The sequence below is a fragment of the Myotis davidii genome, unplaced genomic scaffold, assembly GCF_000327345.1.
Source record: "Myotis davidii unplaced genomic scaffold, ASM32734v1 scaffold1798, whole genome shotgun sequence".
In the NCBI taxonomy this organism is placed as follows: domain Eukaryota; kingdom Metazoa; phylum Chordata; class Mammalia; order Chiroptera; family Vespertilionidae; genus Myotis; species Myotis davidii.
This window is the reverse complement of record NW_006288952.1, coordinates 554,368-573,612: the sequence shown is the minus strand read 5'-3', so window position 1 is coordinate 573,612 and position 19,245 is coordinate 554,368.

Sequence of the window (19,245 nt, the reverse complement as noted above, 5' to 3'; positions counted from 1 at the left end):
AGATAGAGAGTTAGAAACATCGATGAGAGAGAGACATTGATCAGCTGCCTCCTGCACATCTCCCACTGGGGATGTGCCCGCAACCAAGGTACATGCCCTTGACCGGAATCGAACCTGGGACCTTTCAGTCCGCAGGCCGACGCTCTATCCACTGAGCCAAACCGGTTTCAGCAGTATTTTCTATTGGTGTTAATTTTCTATATATTCTTGCGACACAAGCAAGGACTGGCAGCATGGGCACAGCCAGGCAACTTATTAGAAATGCATAATCAACAACCCCTCCTCAAAACCATTGAATCAAAAACTATATTTTTAACGAACCCCCAAGGTGATTCCTATGCACATTGAAGTTCGAGAAGCATTGATCTAGAGCAGTGGTTTTCAAACATTAGTGTGCATCCGAATCATCTGGGAGGCTTATTAAAATACAGATTTCTGAGCTCCAATTCCAGAATTTTGGATTTAGTAGGTCTGGGGTGGTCTGAGAATTTGCATTTCTAACAATTCTCAGATTCTACCAATACTGCTGCTCGTCGGACCACCTTTTGAAGACCACTGGTCTAAAGTGAACTGGATGGCAGAATTGGCAAAAAATTCAGTGGCTTAATAACCACAGGTCTGAATTTCAGCTTTTATTCTTTGAGTCACTAGCTGTGTGACCTTGCGAAGGTTTTTGTGTGTGCGTGTTTGTGTGTGTGCTCTTTGCCTTTTTCTCGTCAGTAGAAAATGATTTGAGGATCAGCTCCAGCATAGCACTTGTTTTTCTCTGCATCTGCTTCCATGTCTGCCTCCTCTCTGCACTGTCAGCTCCTTGAAATCAGAAACCTTATTTTAATTATGGTTTTATCCCCAGTGAGACCATAGAAGTTTCTTGGTTGAGTGAGTGAGTAAATGAGCAAAGAAAGAAATGCATCCAAGATGTGAGATACAGGTTGTGAAAAGTATTTTTCAAATGAAAGGTATTTTTATTGTTGTTATATATGATACCTAGTTCTTGAAAATTTCTGATTAAGCTACTACATTGTTAAGGACAGAGATAATAATAATAATAATAATAATAATAAACATTTATATGGTGATAATATTGGACTAGATGCACAACATAATGATAATTGATGAAGAAGACATATCTAAGATATTAAATCCAGTAAGCATGAAAACCATAAGACACCAGGAGGCATGATTGGATGTGTGTAGAGAGATAATTGGTGTAACTAAATCAGACTCAAAGACAGCCAAAAATTCTCGCAGACTAGCAGCCAACTTCTGCTATCAGGGTGGTACTACTGCTTGGGTGAGTCAGAGGACTTCTGAGAAAAAGACTGCAGTTTCAAATTTAGCAATGTAGCTTTCTCTTTTTGTAAGGGTTGCAAGAGTGAGCACACCTTTGCCTGCATCCTTGCCTTTATTTGTGCCCCATCCCTCTAGGTTCCTTGCATGACCTCAAGACGCAATTCAAAGCTCCAAGCCAGGCCTACACCCTAACTCCTATTCTGCAGGTTTTGTTACATCCAGAGGACCCAACCAGCTTAGAATCTTTCTGTCACCAGTGAACTAGATGCACAAGGTGTGGCATTCTTGTTATCTTAGGAAGTGTCAAAGTTCCCCTGTGGACCACAGCCTTACCGAGTCTGATCACAGCAAAAGCAAGAAACAAATGTTTTTGCCCATGCTGAGAGAATAAGGACTGTGGAAAGGAAAATTGAATCAACAGCTTTATAGGTAAGAAGATGAGCAGCCAAATGCAATCAGGGACTAGATTATCATTTTATTAAGAGGGAGTAGATGCCCTTGGTATATAAGAACTGAAATTTATTTCCTCAGAAGTTTTTGTTTTCCTCTTCCATGTATATCTTTCACCTACTTGCTTGCCTAGATTTTTTTTAAAAAAAGATAAAGTGCCACATATGACTGGGCTACTCTGTGGTGGGTTTAATTAATATTTGAGAAGTATTTTGAGTTTCTTTGAAGAGAGATGTTGGCTGCCATTCACAGTCTTACAGCACAATTTTTCTGGTAGTTTTAAGGTTTTAAAGTGAAATAAAAATTCAACGGGATCCAGAACACTGCTGATGGGTGATTTTTTATTTAATAAATTTTAAAAAATAGAATATTAGAATCACCTAAGTACATGCGTGTATCTGCCACTGTTAAGCTATAACATCTGCAGAAGAAAAAAAGGTAGAGCTCAGGAAAGCAGATACCAGCTTCCTGCCAGCCAATAATTGCAGTGCCAATGTGGGTTCCTGAGAAGTATGCTGATAAAATGACCAGGAGTCAGTTCCTGCAGTTTTAGGCAATTTATGTGGGAAAGTTGAATATAGCTACTATTTGCATCTACGTTTGAGACCAGCAAGGAATAGACACACTTACATGCAGAGCCGAATGTGGGTGTAGCAGACATATACATCTATGTATGTGCATATGCTAATTAGTATAAACATTTGATAGGCTTCAAATTATTGTAAACAATTTGTAATCTTCCTCCTCTCTGATGACACTGAAATGTCAGTCTCTATGCCCTACCACTTCTCCAAGGGCTCCTCAGGCACTTCCTCAGAACATTCTTCCTCTAACTCAAACAGAATTCTAACAAGTTTGCTTAGCTGGTTTCTAAACCCATAGAATATTAGAGGCCAGAAATTTGGTAAGGGAGCAGAATTACTTTAGATGGGTGCCCCAATATCACCAAAAAAATGATACACATTTGCCGGATATTTTATTCAGCAGTGAATTTAGTCAGAATGTTCTCCATATGCAACATCAGCCCAAATTGAGCAAGTAGTCGGTGAGCTATCCAGCCAATCATTTAGCAAATTGGTAGCTCCTTGTCACCTGCTTGTGTCCTGTGCGAGCACAGGCCTGTCATTACAGTGAAATTCCTCTTTTTTTGGACCTGTGCCCCATTAGTAAACCTATTGGGCAGGACACATCCCACCATGTCGTAGTGTAGGTGGCACATGGTCTGAACGCCTAAGAGCATTGAGAGCAATTGCTAAGAAGCCATTTCTTAGGCATCCACTGAGTGTGGCTCTGAGTCCAGCCTGACCAGTTATTCCTTCTTCCTGAGTCTCACTGTTCTCGCCTGTAAAATGTGAATCATAACAGCCCCTAACTCAAATGGTTGATAAGGGGATCCCATGAGTAGCACAAGGAGAGCACTTAGAGCATTTACAAATATTGATACAGGAAACATTTAACGCTAGAAGAGACTGTGACAATCTACTTATCCTAACACCTCATTGTTTTTTTTTAAATGAGGAAAATAGGTCCAGAGATTTTAAGTATAACAGTTAAATATTGCAGAATAGGAAATTTGATGAAATAAAAGAAAAACCTAGTCAACACCAGACTAGGAACACCATATCTGCTATCATTTTTGATCCTCAAAAATTCTATGAGATGTTGTCATCTCTGCTTTATGGAAGAAGAAACGTTAGAGGTTCAATAAGTGGTCGAAGGCCACACAGGCAGTGTGTGTTAGAACTGGGATGCAAACCCGGGTTTACTTGACACCAAAGTCCATTTCCATTTCTTCTTCCTACTCTGTCTCAACGTAGAAGGCAGTACTCCCATCTTTTTATGTAACCTACTTGATATTGGGTATAAAATGCCTACATTGAATCAGAACAGTCCTGAGCTATTATTTAAACAGTCCAGGGGGGTACTTAATTATATCTGATGAGGCAGGATAGTAAGAAGCTAAGGAGACTCTTTGATGAGTGGAATAAGGGAAACTGAGACAATATAATTAAACAAGGCCAAACAATCATCAATTTATAGCCAGCTAATGAATCACAAGGTTTTATCTTCCCTAACCAAGGACACTTAGGAGCAAATGAGTTACATATTTTAGAATGCCCCGGAGAGAAGGCTTTTCTGTGACATTCTTTAAAAATGAAACTAACCAGAAAATAACTCCTGACTCTACACACACACATTTTGATGACTCGGCATATTGAAGTACATACCTGAAAAGCTAATGGGTATTCTGCTAAGACCCTCCCCTGAGAGCTTCCCTAGGATTCCAGCAGACCAAAGAGAGATAAAAAGTGCACCAAAGGAGTCACGGTGCACTTGCTAGAGCATGCCCATGCCTTGTATCTTTGCTGTGTTGTCTTTTTCCCCTAAACTCTAAGTCTCCAGGAGACCAGCGACCAGGGGAGCAATGGGCAGCAGTAGCTCCACCTGAGTTAACCCTCTGAACCTGTCTCCAAGGTCCCCTTTTCTCTGATTTTTCTTCTCCTGATGCTTCTCCTATCTCAAACCCTCCCTTTGTTTCACTGCCTCCAGCTTTACCCACACAGCCCTGGGCCTAGACCCTGCCCAGCAACGAGGAGAGGTGCCCAATTAGACTTTCACTTTTTAGCTAAAATCCTAATATTAAAATGTTCCTTCCTAGCAAATGCAGAGAAATATGGCTCTTTTCACAGCCTTAATGTAGCAGAATGCTAATTGAGGAAAGGAACAGAGAAAGGGCATGGAGGGCATGGCCTGAGCAGACAGAGCCGCGAGGCCATGTAAACAAACCCAGAGAGAGGCGTTTCTTGGCAATTAGAGACAGGTATTTTGTAGAAAGTATTGGGAGAGCCAATCTCCATAGAAATCAACATAAAAACACTATATTTAAAAGGAAACCTGAGAAATTACATTAGCAGAAATGGAGACAAATTTCCAGATAGTATCAAGTCCCCTTAAGGAACCACAACCTTTCCTGCACAGGCTGCCTGTGGCAAAAAGAGTGTGAGGGCCACAGCGAGAATGAGCAGAATCTGAGATATAGACTACACTCTCAGATATGTAAGCAGCAATCATTTCCTTAGCCACAGAAGGAAATGGAAGTTTCCAATGGTCCACGTCCACCATGTGGAGACAGTTGTAGTTCATTGCCTGGGAGTTGAAATCAGACAGCTGGTTTGAAGCCCAGCTTCACTACTTGCCAACTATCTGACCTTGAGCCAATTACCTAACCTTCTGCTAAGACCCTCCCCTGTGTACCTCGGTACCATCTGTGTACCTCGGCTTCCTCATTTATAAAATGAATCGAAAAATTGTATGCACATCATAGAGTTATTGGGAGGATTAAATAAATAAGTTAGTGCATGGATGACACTTGAAATAATTCCTGGCACACAGTGAAGACTTAATAAACCTCAGCTGTTAAGACCCCATAGGATTACTCACAGGATAAGATAAGATTCATGCCTAGCATATAGTAAATACTTGATAAGTATTAGCTATTATTTTATACTTGTATATATTTATCATACACAGACTTGGTGGACATTTATTGTTGAATTAATAAAGGCCCAGATTAACCTATCAAGGCAGTTCTAGATAGATATCTGGCCTGGGTTGACCTTATGTAACTTTTGCTACCAAGATTCTAGGACACAGAGCAAGCAACTAGGCTAGTACCACCTCCTCCACAACCCACATTGTGAAGGAAGGCTGTTCTGAAAAGAGATTTCTGTGGAATCCAATGAACAAAATGAACTCACAAGCAAAATAGACACAGACTCATAGATAGAGAACAGGCTGACAGCTGTCAGGTGGGGGTGGTGTGCTGGGTGGGAGAGATGGAGGGGTTGAGAAAAAAAAGAAAAAACTCATGGAAATGGACAACACTGTGATGAGTTCCAGGTGGAAGAGAGTTAGAGGGAGGTGGAGGAGGGGAAAGGGGGGGGATAAATGGTGATGAACAGAGACTTGACTTCGGGTAGTAAACACACAATACAGTGTACAGATGGTGTGCTGTGGAGTTGTGCACCTGAGACCTGCATGATTATTTTGACTGAAAGAAAAGAAAAAGAAATTTCTGTCTGGTGCGTACAATATAATCCACCGATAGGAGATTACAGTGCAATTTATTTTTCTGATGACATTGGTAATTAAAGGACAAGCAACCACAGAGCAGGATTCAGAAATCTCTTCTGGGAAATCAACTGTATTAAAAGCCATCACGGATCCTCTCCCATGAACTTCCCCCAAAACTTTCTCTAAAGAGTAAGCACTAACCTGCTGCTTTATTAGGGGTGTGTGAATAGAACCCTTAATAATACCAATGAAAGATGCTAATTTTAAAGAGTCATAACTGTTCCTAATGGGCAAAAGCTGAGAAAAGTAGCAGGAAAAAATATTCTGACTGTCTTTGCACCAGTCAATTGAGATTTAGAACGAGGTTCACTCAAAGGCCACCCTCTGACTGGTGATTTACATGGTCTGAGTTAAATAATAAAGCAGCCACAGGGAAAAAACACACAAAATATATTGCTCTCTCTGCTGCCTGACTTGGGGGTGGGGGTGGAGAGTGGAGCAATGCAATCTGCAGAGAAAGTGGGAGAACATAGGGTGAGTGTGGAGGCAGTCAGGGATGGGAATCCCATGAAAATGGCTCCCCCTTTACCCAGAGAAATATTGAAATTATCCAGACACAAAGGAAGCCTTGGCAGCTGAGGTCCATGATAAATAAAGCAATATGCAACCACGTGACAAGACGCTGTTTGAGATCAGCTCTTCAAATGTACTGAATCATTGGCCCAGAGGTAGAGCATTTGCGATATTAAATAACCCAGCCTTAAAACGTCCAGTGTGAAATTTATTTTGTTTTAGCAGCGATGTATTCTCGGACTGTGTTTATATGCCTACGCAGTTACTTTGACCATTTTGAAGGACACGACCAGTCTGCAATTGAACCAAAGCAAATAAGAAGTTTCCTTGGTGAAACCACTTGTTGGATTTGAATCGCACACTCCTCTCAGAATCTTCGCACAGGAGATGTGGGCAATGTGGCCAGCCTGGCAGTCGGTCATGCAGTCAGGCTGTCTACAAATTTCTCCAGAAGATTCCATAGGGTACAATCTGACTCCAGTGGAAACCTAATTTAAAGTGACTACCAGAAGACCAGCCTGGAGCCACTCTGTCCCAAATACAGAGAACCTGGGGCTGTGCATCCTTAGTTTGACACAGCCATCAGCCACTTGGATTACTTCTGGCGGGAAAGGTAAAAGTGAAATTTGTGCAGATCCCCCTTTTGACATAATGAAGCATTCCGTAAACAGAAAACCTCAGGACCCAATTATAAAGGCCAAATTGCTATTTTACTCAGTAAAATGAACTGCTATAGTCTCATCGATCTTGCCCTTTGCAATTTACTTTATCTCACGGATTCCTCACAATAACTCTATGAGGAAAGTATCTGTTCTAGTCAGGCATCTGTTGGTTGCAGGTTGCAGAAGCTCAATTTAGCCCCAGAAAACAGGGAGAATTGGGGGTTGGGAGATTATTGTGAGGTCAAAACAGTCTCACTGGAATCTAAGAAAAGCTGAACAGTCAGGCCTCTGGACAGACAAACTTGAGGGAGCTCTGGGACCTGTCATTCTCTGCTTCCGTCTCTCCCTCTCTTGAGTCCAGCGTCCATCCTGGTCTGAACAGACTCCATCTGGAGGATCATGTGGTTGGAACAAAGATGCCCAATTATCAGGGGCAAATTTGAGGAGTGTATTGCCAGAGAAGAGGGTTCAAGCAAAGCAATATCCCCAGACAATTCTTATACAGTACTACTATCTCCATTCACCACGTAAGGAAACTGAGGCGTAGAATAGTTAGGAGGGCTTAGTCAATAGCTAGCAAATGCTTCTCCACCTTCCAAGAGCAGATCTAAGTTGAAATTCTATAGCTCACTTGCTGTTGGGTCCTAGACAATTTATTTAATCACTTTGTGCTTCAATTTCCTCACTATCAATATGTACTGATGTCAAAGGTTTGTTTTTAGGATTAAATTAAATGAGGTAATCTATTTAACCTTTTAGTTTGGTGACTGGAAGATAGCAACATGCAAAAAAAAAAATGATAATAGCCTTTCTCTCACTTATGAAACCATGTCCTAAGCTGCATCACAATGTACCACTGAATGCAGTCGGCCTTTTGCTGTTCTTCCTCCATGTTTATGTGTTGCCACTCCCAAAGACGGCCAGCTCTCGGGAGACCACATCTCATTTCTTTTGCACTCCACCCTGGGCTGGCTGAGCACATTGGCAGTCTCTTCAAGTTCTTGTGGAATCAGTTCATATGTCACTGTTTCCCCTGCAAACCCCCTAAGGGCCATGCATCATCTTTGTGTTTTATTGTGTCTTTTTCAGGCTTCCTGCTTCTCTGAGGTGCCAGCTTGACTTTTTCCTGGTTCCCTTCTGTCTCTTTTTCGTGCAGCTCCACCTACAGGTCAGTGGCTTGAGTTTGTCATGAAGACAAATTTATCCCAGAAGAAAAGTGCCCCCCCTTCAAAGTGGGTGTTTAACTTCAGATCACTCCACATGAAGGAAGATAAGGGATCCTGAATCCCACTTCCTGGGTATGTTATCATGGGATGTCTTTGTTGGGGGCAGGGGAAAGCAAGGGCAGGAAATATTTATGCCAAAGGGAAAAATCGGGTAGTATTTAAAGTGGAGGACTACTCTCAAAGCAAGTATTAGACTTATGAGGAAATACAAAGTAGAAGTGAATAATTGCTTGTCTAAAGATGCCCTCACTTTATTCATCTCACAACTTTCCCCCAGTTATTTGCAAAGTCTGGATGTCAACAAGGCCCTCAAAAATCTCTTAGACAAGGTGCTAAGTTTGAAGAGAGATATTCCACAAGCATGCATTAATGACAGGAACAGGAAAGAGTAGTGAATTCATCTTTGACAATTGTTATCATGTGCCTGCCTTGACCTAGACACTTTATGTACAGCATTTCATTTCCCCAGCAACCTTGCAAGACTGGTGATAATATTCCAATTTTACAGATAAGGAACACCAAAGGGAATAGCCTGAAGCTGCACAAGTAGTGAGAGATGTGCTGGAGCCCAACAAGGGTGCTGGTACAAAGGACATGCCAGGTCAGTCTTGGTTCCAAAAACTGCTCATTTTCATTTTTCAGGCTTCAGGCAACTCAGCTTGACCACTCACTGAGAGAGAAGACTGGTCACCTAGGTGCCTGGCTGAATAGAGCAGAAAGAAGGAATGGAGTTGCTGTTTAGGAACCAAACCACTAGTTGACCATCATTCAAAAGGAAAGATTTTTCACCATTCCTTTGGAGCCACTGAAAGACCAATCTGATAAGAGCAAAACATTATCCCATAGGGATCAAACTGAACTGGGCTCTACCCTTTATTACATGTCCTTGGGTACATTTCTTAACCTTGTTAAAAGGGAGGATAATCACCCTAGCTGGTTTGGCTCAGTGGATAGAGTTTTGGCTCAGTAAGGGGTCCTGGGTTCAATTCCAGTCAAGGGCACATGCCTGGGGTTATGGACTTGATCCCCAGTCGGGGGCATCAGGAGGCAGCAAATCAATGATTCTGTCATCATTGATGTTTTTATCTCTCTCCCTCTCCCTTCCACTTTGAAATAAATAAATAAAAAGTTTTTTAAACAAAAAGGAGGATAATAGTTGTACCTACCTTTAGAACTACTAAATGTGATAGCTTGTATAAAATATTCTTTGCTTAGGAAAATGTCTGCTATATAGCAAGTACTCAAGAAATGTTAACTATCATCAATAGTGGATAATTGAAAGAAATTGGGATTTCTTTGTCACAGAAACTGCTACAAGGATGATAAATAAGATGTTCTTCCTTAATGAAGAGATGTGATTCATTTACAAATAGCACACATTTGCATGTAGACAATAATGTGATAATATCCTTAAATACAGTTTGTTCCTCTAAGAAGTTTGAATGTACTATTTTCCATTGATCCTGAACTCAACACGTTACTTATTTACACTATTCAGTTGCTTAGCAACCTCTCTTGTAGGCTTGAGTAGTGATACATTTCAATTAACAGCAGGACCAAGAACCACAATCTTAAATAAACATACTACTACCATATTGAAGATATGGTATTGAAGATATTTTAAACATAAAAATCACATTTATTTTAAAGTACCTTTTCATGATTTTTTACTTTCTGCAAATTCAAATGGTTCTTCCTACCCCATGCTAGCTCAGTGTGTTGGTGAAAGGGTGAGGGGTATGTTAGGAAGGGGTGGGTCTCTGCTCCCCGTTCCAGAGTCACATCTCATCATTAAATCTTGCACTTTCTCTTTCCTTCTTTCAAACCTTAACTAGCTTAACAAATGAGAGAGAGAGAAAAAGTGGCAGTTACAAATTTTCCCTATATAGAAAAGGATAGAAATTTTTACTTTTTATGTTTTCAAAAGACACGGCTCAGTCTTTGACCCGGTTACCCTGTTGACCAGCATAATTCCTGAGCCTACAACACCCTAAACTCCCATCAGTTACCAATATCCCCTTGCCAAGGATAGTATTCTCAGTTTTCTGATAGCAGACTTTCAACTCTCCACATTACCACACTCTATTTTAAATCCTGTTCTCAAAGAATGTAGGGAGAAAAAAGAAATAAGCAAGTGCTAGATTTTATGACTGACTCAAAAGACCTCAGCTAGGTTTTTCAACATAAATGTCCTAGGACTCGTCACCTGGACTGCGATGGCAAGGACTCCAAAATTGTTCTCTGTTTCAGATGGAGTCCTTCCCATGGTCTCTTCTCTTTATTTCTATGTCCTTTTCTCCTGCTTGTCCTCTTGAATACTAGACTTGGGGTGAGGAGACCCGCCTCAAAACTTACTTCAGGTCTAGTTTCTAGCCTTATTAGTTTCTGGCCTTGAACAAATCACTTTACCTTTCTGTGCATCTACTTTCCAATATGTCCAAGGAGGCAGCTGTACGAGGTAAATGTCCAAGTCCTTTTCAGCTCCAAAATTTCTAACTCTTTATACATCTGAGAGGGATATTCACTTCTGGATAGAATGTAGAAAATCACAGCAGGCTAAGAAGGGAAAAAACAGGCACATTGCAAACGTCATAGCACTGAGGAGCTATGGATGCAAAGAGAATTAGGTAAACTAAAATTTGTAAGAGTTCTTATAACCACTAGTTGTTTGCATCCTAAGGAGCATTTTCCCACTATGGGTACAGGCTAAAGAGTGGATTTGGATCAAGCAGGACTCTATTGGGTGAAAGAGAAACCAGCAGAATTTTTGGTGAACATGTGGGACTGTAATTATATATATAAAAGTCTAAGCAACCATTACGACTGGATGACTGGATGACCAGATGACCGGCCAGTAGTTATGACGTGCACTGACCACCAGGGGTCAGACGCTTAATGCAGGAGCTGCCCCATGGTGGTCAGTGAGCTCCCACAGCCAACCTCTCATGGTCAGCCAACCTCTCGCAGTCCCTCCCCACCGCCGGCCAGCCCAATAAGGACTGGACGAGATGGCCCTGATTGGCCCCACTCGCCAGCCAGGCCAAAGGACTCCATCCATGCATGAATTTGTGCACCGGGCCTCTAGTATATGAGAAAACCAAGAAATGCAAGACTCGTTCCCTTATGTTCTAGGGTCATGGGAAGTCTTATGGGGACTGAAACAGAAAGAGAGAGTAGAAGCTCTTGCAGTCTTCTGTGCCTAAGAGACAAAGTCCTGCTAGAAATATTGGTTTGCAATAAATACATAGCAGTTCTTCCCCTTAAACCATGTGCCAGGTTTTGAACCTGTGTATAGGGGAAGTGTAGGATGTAAGTTCAAGACCTCTGAAGAGCAGAATTTTTACAACAGGGAGCTGCTAAGTTCCCCGTCAAAAGCCTAAAAGTGCCCTCTGTAAAGAACAGGGATAAATCAGAGGTACACTGAGACACTAAAAACTTTAACCCAACCTCATACCCATCTCCATCTCTGCCTGTTCACTGGTAGAAGATTTCATCTAAACATTCTTTGGGGTATTTTTGTTTGCTCTGTTTTGGGTTGTTTTCAATACCCACATTTATAATACAATTCAAAATTACTAACATAAGAAGAGAATAGAAGATATGATTGATAATCAAGAGAGAAAATCAAACAATAGAAGCAGACCCAGTTAATTTAAATATTATTATTAGAAGAGAAAATTTTTAAAATAAGAATTATTATATTAAGAAAATAGAGAAAATATAAAAAGAAATGGATTAAAAGATTAAGAATTTAACAGAGAGTTGAAATTCTTAAAAAATATCAGATGAAGATCCTAGAATTGAAAAATATGATATTTTAACTTAAAAACTCATTGGGTAAGCTTACCAGCATGTGAGGCATGACATATTTAAAATCAAAGACAAGATTAGTGTTTTTTTAAAAAAAGCCCAAACTGAAATACAAAAGAGAGAGGAAAAGAGAGTAGAAAGAACAGAATAAAGCCTAAGAGACATATGGGACAGAGTCCAAAAATCCAATGTATAGTAATTAAGTCCTAGAAGGAGAAGAGATAAGAGAGATAAGTGAGAACATCTCCAAAATCATCAAAGAGATTAACCCACAAATCCAAGAACAGGGAACACTAAAAATACTACAAACAATGAAAACCACATCAAGGAACATCATATTCAAAGTACTGAAAATGAATGACACAGAAAAAAATCTAAAAGTAGTCTAAGAAGAAAAGACTCATTGCTTCAAAGTAACAAGACTCAGCTAATTTGTCAGTAGAAACCATGGAAGCCAGGAGAAAATGCTTTAACATCTTTAAAGAGCTGAAAGAAAAATAGTATACCAAGTGAAATTATACCCAAATGAAAATATACTTCAAAAGATAACCCAAAATAAATATATTTTCCAACAAACAAACCTTGACAGGGTTTATCTCCAGAATATGGCACTATAAGACTTACTAACGTAAAATTTTCAAGCCGAAGAAAAATTTTCCCTAATGGAAATATTAAACTTTGGGAAAGAATACAGAGCAGTACTATAAAGGATAAATGCATGTATAAATGTTTTAAATATTGACCTTTTAAAACAAAAATAAGAAAAGATTTGTGATAACATAACAATGTAGAGGTAAACGTATAAATAATATCACAAGGGATTAGAGAGTCTAAAATGAGGTTAACTTGTTGTAAGTTTCTTGCATTACTTGTGAAGTGGTAAAAATACTTACTTAAGATGTGTATTGAGAAACTAGGAAGGCATATTGATTCTCTAGGGTAAATGGTAAAGGAAAATAAGGAATGCATAATAAAAAAAACTAGTAGAAAGAAAAAATGGAATATAAATACCTCAAACGCAGGTAGGAAAAGAGGAATAAAGGAACAAAGAATGGATGGGATAAATAGAAAAATATCAAGTAGAGAGTATTAAACCAACTATTTCAGTAGTTATATAAATAAATGGACTAAACGCTTTAATCAAAATGAGAAAGATAGAATGGATTTTTAAAAACACAAGATGCATTATAAGCTCCGTATAATAAATATATTTTGAAGTTTAACATACTTATCTGGGAGGCAGAAGGGCATAGGTTTCCCAGATGAAGAGCCTTGGGTTTAAATTCTAACATCTAATTATAAACTGTTTGAACTTAGGTTAGTTGCATAACTCCCCTGAGTCTCAGTTCCCTCTTCTATAATAAAAGGGCAAAAATACCTATCTGATAGGGTTTGTGTGAAATGAAATAAAATTAATGAGAAAAGCTAGAGCAGCGACTAGGAAACCCTCAGTTAAGGACAGGTGTTATTGTTACTCTCACCACCACCCACCATCCCAGCGTCTCTTAGGGAGGCATTCTACCATTGTGGTTAAGGGCTGGGAAGCTAGAATCACAGTGCCTAACTCTTCATCCCAGTTCTATCAGTTATTAGCCATGTGACCTTGGATAAGTATTTAAACTACCTACATCTTGATTTTCTCACCTGTAAAATGGGTTCCTCTCAGAACTGTGAAGGTAAAATGATGTCACCTTAGCCCATTACCTGAAACATAATGAGTGCTCCCAACATAGCAGAGCAGACTATTAAGACATGTCACATAATGTCATTCATTTGCTCAAAAACTTCCAATGTCTTCCCATTCTACTTAGAGTAAAAGGCAAAATCTTTACAATTGACTACAAAGGTCCCTTATGATCCATTAGGTTTCTGAACTCACTACTTACCTCCTTGCTAACTTCACTTACTTTAGACACATTAGTCTCCTTGTACTTCCTCAAATAAGTCAGTTATACTGTTGTCTCAGGTTCATCTATATATATAAAAGCCTGAACTACCATCTGACCTTTAGACCGTCCAACTGGTGGCTACAATGAAATGACCACCAGGGGGCAGATGCTCAGTGTAGGAGCTGCCAACCTGCAGTTCTTGGGTGACACACCAGGAAACAGAGAGGAGGGAGCCCGATTCCAGGGTGCATCACCTGAGAACCCCCTCTCCCAATCCGGGACCCCTCAGGGGATGTCGGAGAGGCAGTTTTGGCCCAATCCCCACAGGCCAGGCCCAGGGACACCACTGGTGCATGAATCCTTGCACCAGGCCTCTAGTTGTAATCATAAAGATCTGCAAAGTTCTTCCCTCTGCAATCGCCACCTCACCTCTCAGATCAGCACGCCTTGCTCCTTTGTCACTCTTGGGTCTTGCTCAAATGTATTATCCAGTGACAGCATCATAAGACAACCCTTTGTAAAATCATACCTCTCTGCCCCGCCCCAACCCACTCCCTTATTTTACTTTCTTGATTTATTTTCCTCCTTAATAGAAATCACCACCTAACATTCCTTTCTATTAGAATTTTTATTAGTTTATTGTATGCCTCCCCTCATTACAATGAAAGCCCCTAGGGGAGGCAATTTGTCTTTGACCAGTAGTGCTGTAATCCCCAGCACCTATACAGTTACCTGGCACATAGTGGGCACTCAAGAAATATTTATTATATGAAGGAATTTAAAAGTTAGTCACCATTATTATTTATTTGATTATTTCTTCCTCCTCTTCCTTCTTTAGTAATCATTGGAAGTATCCTGCCATACCTGAACTCAAGACATAGCTCAGCTTAGTCATCACTTCCTTAAGAAATTCTCCCCTGAATCCTCTATGTCACTTCCTTCTGCTCTGTCCTCTCACAGCTCTGATCTTTGTTGTGTGACCCTTTGGCTTAAATCTCTTTTCTACTACACCCATACTGATAGAGACCTAATCAATTTTTGCTTGCGTCTGTATTCCCAATACTTAGTACAGTGCTTGGCACATAAAATACACCCAAATAAATAATGAATATATGAATGAACAGATGGCCACTTGATTTATTTTGCCTATTGTAAAACTAATTTTGCACATTACTGGACCCCTCTGGATGTGCTATGTTTAGTGTTTGTTTAGGATAGATATACTAGCGCATTTTATGTGCCATTTTCTCACTGACACTGAACAGTATAACTTAAGCTAAGCTGTGCTCTGGTAGGTATTCGCCAATATCTCTCATTGCTTTGTATTCAGAGTAATAGATGAAAGAGCAATAGGTTGCCAGTTAGCAAAAATCCATTTACTGTTGCTCAGATCTGTGAAGGTATCTAATTACATTATGTATTAAAATTTCACAATAAGGAGGATCCTGGAGATCAGTTTAATAAGAAAAGGAACAAAGTGAAGACAGACACATTCTTCTTTATTGAGATGGGGAGATTATGGCAACTGTAGTGTAGGCAAGAGGAAGGAATGATCATTTATTGGGAACCTGTCATGTACCAGACTCCAAGTTACTTTGCATTAATGATCCCATTTGACCCAAACCACAAATGTGGGCTGAGAAGGGAGGATGCTGTTGAATGTGGGCATATGTCTGCATGGTTTTATGTGTGCACATTTATGAATGTTTGAAATTAGCCAGTCCTCATCCTTTCTCTGCTTCATATTAGCTGTGCAAGCGTGAGCAGGTCAATTAATGCCCTTAAGCTTCAGATCTTAGATTTGTTAAGTGTAGATCATAAAGCCCATCTCACAGAGCTGGTATTAAGATCAAATAAAATCATGTTCTCTGAAAATATTGAAAATAAATGTGTGTGTGTGTGTGTGTGTGTCGTTATAAGAATCAAAGTAACAGTCTATCCCTTTGGATATCATAATTCTTTTGCATTTTTCTTGGTAAAAGCTAGATCTGGGGTAAAGTCATATTGTATTAGCTTATTATGCAATCACTTACTCAGTATAATCCAATAAATATACTGAACTCCTGTAATGTGCCAGACTCCATAAGACCTTAGAGAACAAAATGAAGTACATATGATCTTGCCTGAGGGACTTTACAGTTGAAAGGAGAAAACACATAGGTATAAAAATAACTATAAAATGTAAGGCAGAATATCCATAATGCTAGAGATACTAGGAAATCTCACCTAATCATTTGTACAATAAATATATATTGAATACCAACTATGAGCCAGGCACTGCTCTAGAATCCAAAGAAATGGTAGTTAACAAGAAAGATAAGGAGCCTGTGTTCATGGGGCTTTCATTCTTTTTGTAAATTTTTTATGTATTGATTTGAGAGAGAGAGAGAGAGAGAGAGAAACATCGATTTGTTGTTCCACTTATTTATGCATTCATTGGTTGACTCTTGTATGTGCCCTGACCAGAGATCCAATCTACAGTCTTGGCCTATTTGGATGATGCTCCAATCAACTTACATTCTAATGCATGAAAAGGAAGAATAAACTCATAAACCAATTTCACTTAACTGCTAAGCCAAAAATAAAATAGAGCAAATGTGATAATGCGTTCTGGAGGGGCAGGAGGTCTCAGAAATCTGGAATGATAAAAACAAGGCTGCTTTGAGAAGATCTGAAAGAGTTCCCGGAGTGCTAAGAATTTGTGGGTTTGAGACTCAGAAAGGTGATATGTGGAAGCATGCTAGGACAAAAGTGAGAAATTGAGAAGAGGTGAGCAAGGTGGCCAGCCAGGTCACACACTGTATTTGGGTTATGGTAAAGGGCTTGGGGTCTAATTGAGGTGCAATGGGAAGCCGAGGAAGGTTTTAGAAAGACAAGAGAGCTGATCTGATTTACATTTTAAAAGAACGACCTGGTTGCTATGTGGAGCACGATAGACTGCAATTAGAGCAAGTGGATCCAGGAAGACCAGACACCAGACACGACACGGTGCTATTTTTGTAAAAACAGGTGAAGGATACTGAATAGGGATTTGTAACTAAGCTAGGAAACTTCTAGGTGGGGAGAAAGGGACAGATGCAGGAGATATTTTGGAGGTAAGCCAGCAAGAATTTGAAGACGAGGAAAAAGGTTGTTTCCAAATGAAGAATACTTCGGTTTCTATCTTTAGTTCAAAATCCTTTTATGTCAAATGAGAACAAATCAGTTCTATAAATATATCTAAGGTACGTTAAAGCTAATTAAAATTCTTTGGCTCCAAGTTTCTCTACGGTAAATATAGTAGTACATGCTTGTTAAATAAAGCTGTAAAATAGAGAAAGGTAAAAAATTAAGAAAATATATAGTGTATAATATAAAACATACAGCACATGAGCATATAGGACTGGAATTCCTATTTTCCCCCAGAAATGTGATTTGACCTGTGTTTCCAAGGACATTGTGTTGTATCAGATTTTCCCCTTTGTCTGTTGCATCGTTCAAAAACTGAAAACAATTTAACAACTCGAACACGAATGCTAGGTGTGGCCTTCCCTCATATGTGGGCAGTGACTTCTACTCGTGGGGCAAATGGGCCTCGGAGTGCGCAGAGGTGCCAGTATGTCAGGGGCTGGATGGAGGCGGGCCCATCTCACCAAGGCCTTCAATAGAAGGCACTCCGATTGCAGTAAATCCATGTGCAGGCTTGCTGTGACAGGGCCTGCGAGGGGCTGTAGCTATTTACAGCAACAATTGTCTAAGTAAGCTCTGAGCAATGCAGTCCCTGGGGAAGCCAGGCTGGAAACCTGTCAGGGGCAGTCAAGCCCTGTGTGGTTAGAAGCAGCCAGTGTGCGCTCCGCATCTACAGGAGGGCCCCTAATGATGGTTTCTCTGTTTAAAGACTGAGGATTCCTTCGAGGTAAGGCATGGGGGCGGGAGTGAGTCCTATGCGGGGTATGCCCGAGGAAGAGAGTCCTACAGAGAGCAGTGGGCCCCCACCCCCACCCCGACTGCCGGAGTGTCTCCTCCCACTCTGTCCCCGCGCCCCCAAGGCTGCATGTTGTGCCTGGGAGCCAGCGAGGCTGCGATGTGGCAGGCACCAGCTCCTGGCAGCATCCTCTCTCCTGCCGCGCGCAGTAATGGGTCTTTGAGTCTTAAAACAGGAAGATAATGCCGGGTTTAGCTTATAAATAGATGGTTGTTTGCTCTCCCTGAGAAGCACTGATTGAGAGAGCCAAGCTGACTATTGATCTAATTTTAACTTCCATTACAGCACGTACTCTCTCCGCCTGCCTGTGGTTCAGCGGGGCACGACTGCCTCGGGCGACCGCCAGGGGGCGCGCCACTCGTGTTCCTGCTCCCCAACCCGTCTGGCTTCTGTTTAAGGAGACAGACAATGCCTGCCTTTATAGGGTTCGAAAAATAAGAGTTTGATTTTCCTGCGCCGCGATGACCTCATCACTCATGAAAGTCAGAGGGAAGCGGGGATTGAAAGGCAGTCTGGAAAACAAAGCTTACATTTCTCCTCCTCCCACTCCACCACCTACACAGAGCGCTTGGGATGTACTTATTTAAAATCACATTGCTGAAGCTGGGAAGTGGGGGAGGGCGGTGGGAGTGGAATGTTACATTCTTCTGGGTACCCTGGCGCTGGGTGTGCTGCCGCTTCTGTTTAGAAGGTTACTACCCCCTACTCTCTGCCTACAAGGGCCCTCTCTCTCTCTCTCTCTCTCTCTCTCTCTCTCTCCCTCTCTCTCGAGCTGTCACCAAATGCCAGTGCACCAACAGGGTCTGGGCAACAGTGACTTGACTTTAAAATATCAGTTATTCCTAAATATGATTCATCTCACAAGCTTTAAATAGTGTCATCAGCAATTTTGTACTGTTGGCTTGTAAATTTCAGATCTGCTTATGGCTTCAAATGAATGGGGTCAGTAATTAAAGCCTCTCATGTTTGCTTGCCACCTTTTGGGACCACAAAGTACTGTATAGGGTAGAGTATATGTGATGGGAAGCCAGACAGAAGACAAAGAAAGATGCCTCATAAGACATTTTCCAGCCCCAGAACTCAGCATTTGGACTTTCCTTCTGGGATTGAATGAAATATCTTACTAAATACAATCTAATGTTTATAAGCACTTCCTATGTGTCAGGCATTGTACTAACCATTTCACATTGTCCTCAAGATAACCTATCAGTCATGTTCTATTATTATCCCCAGTTTAGAGTTGAAGAAGTTGAGGCTACATTACTTACCCAAAGTCAGGTAGCTGAAAGGGGCAGAGCCTAATT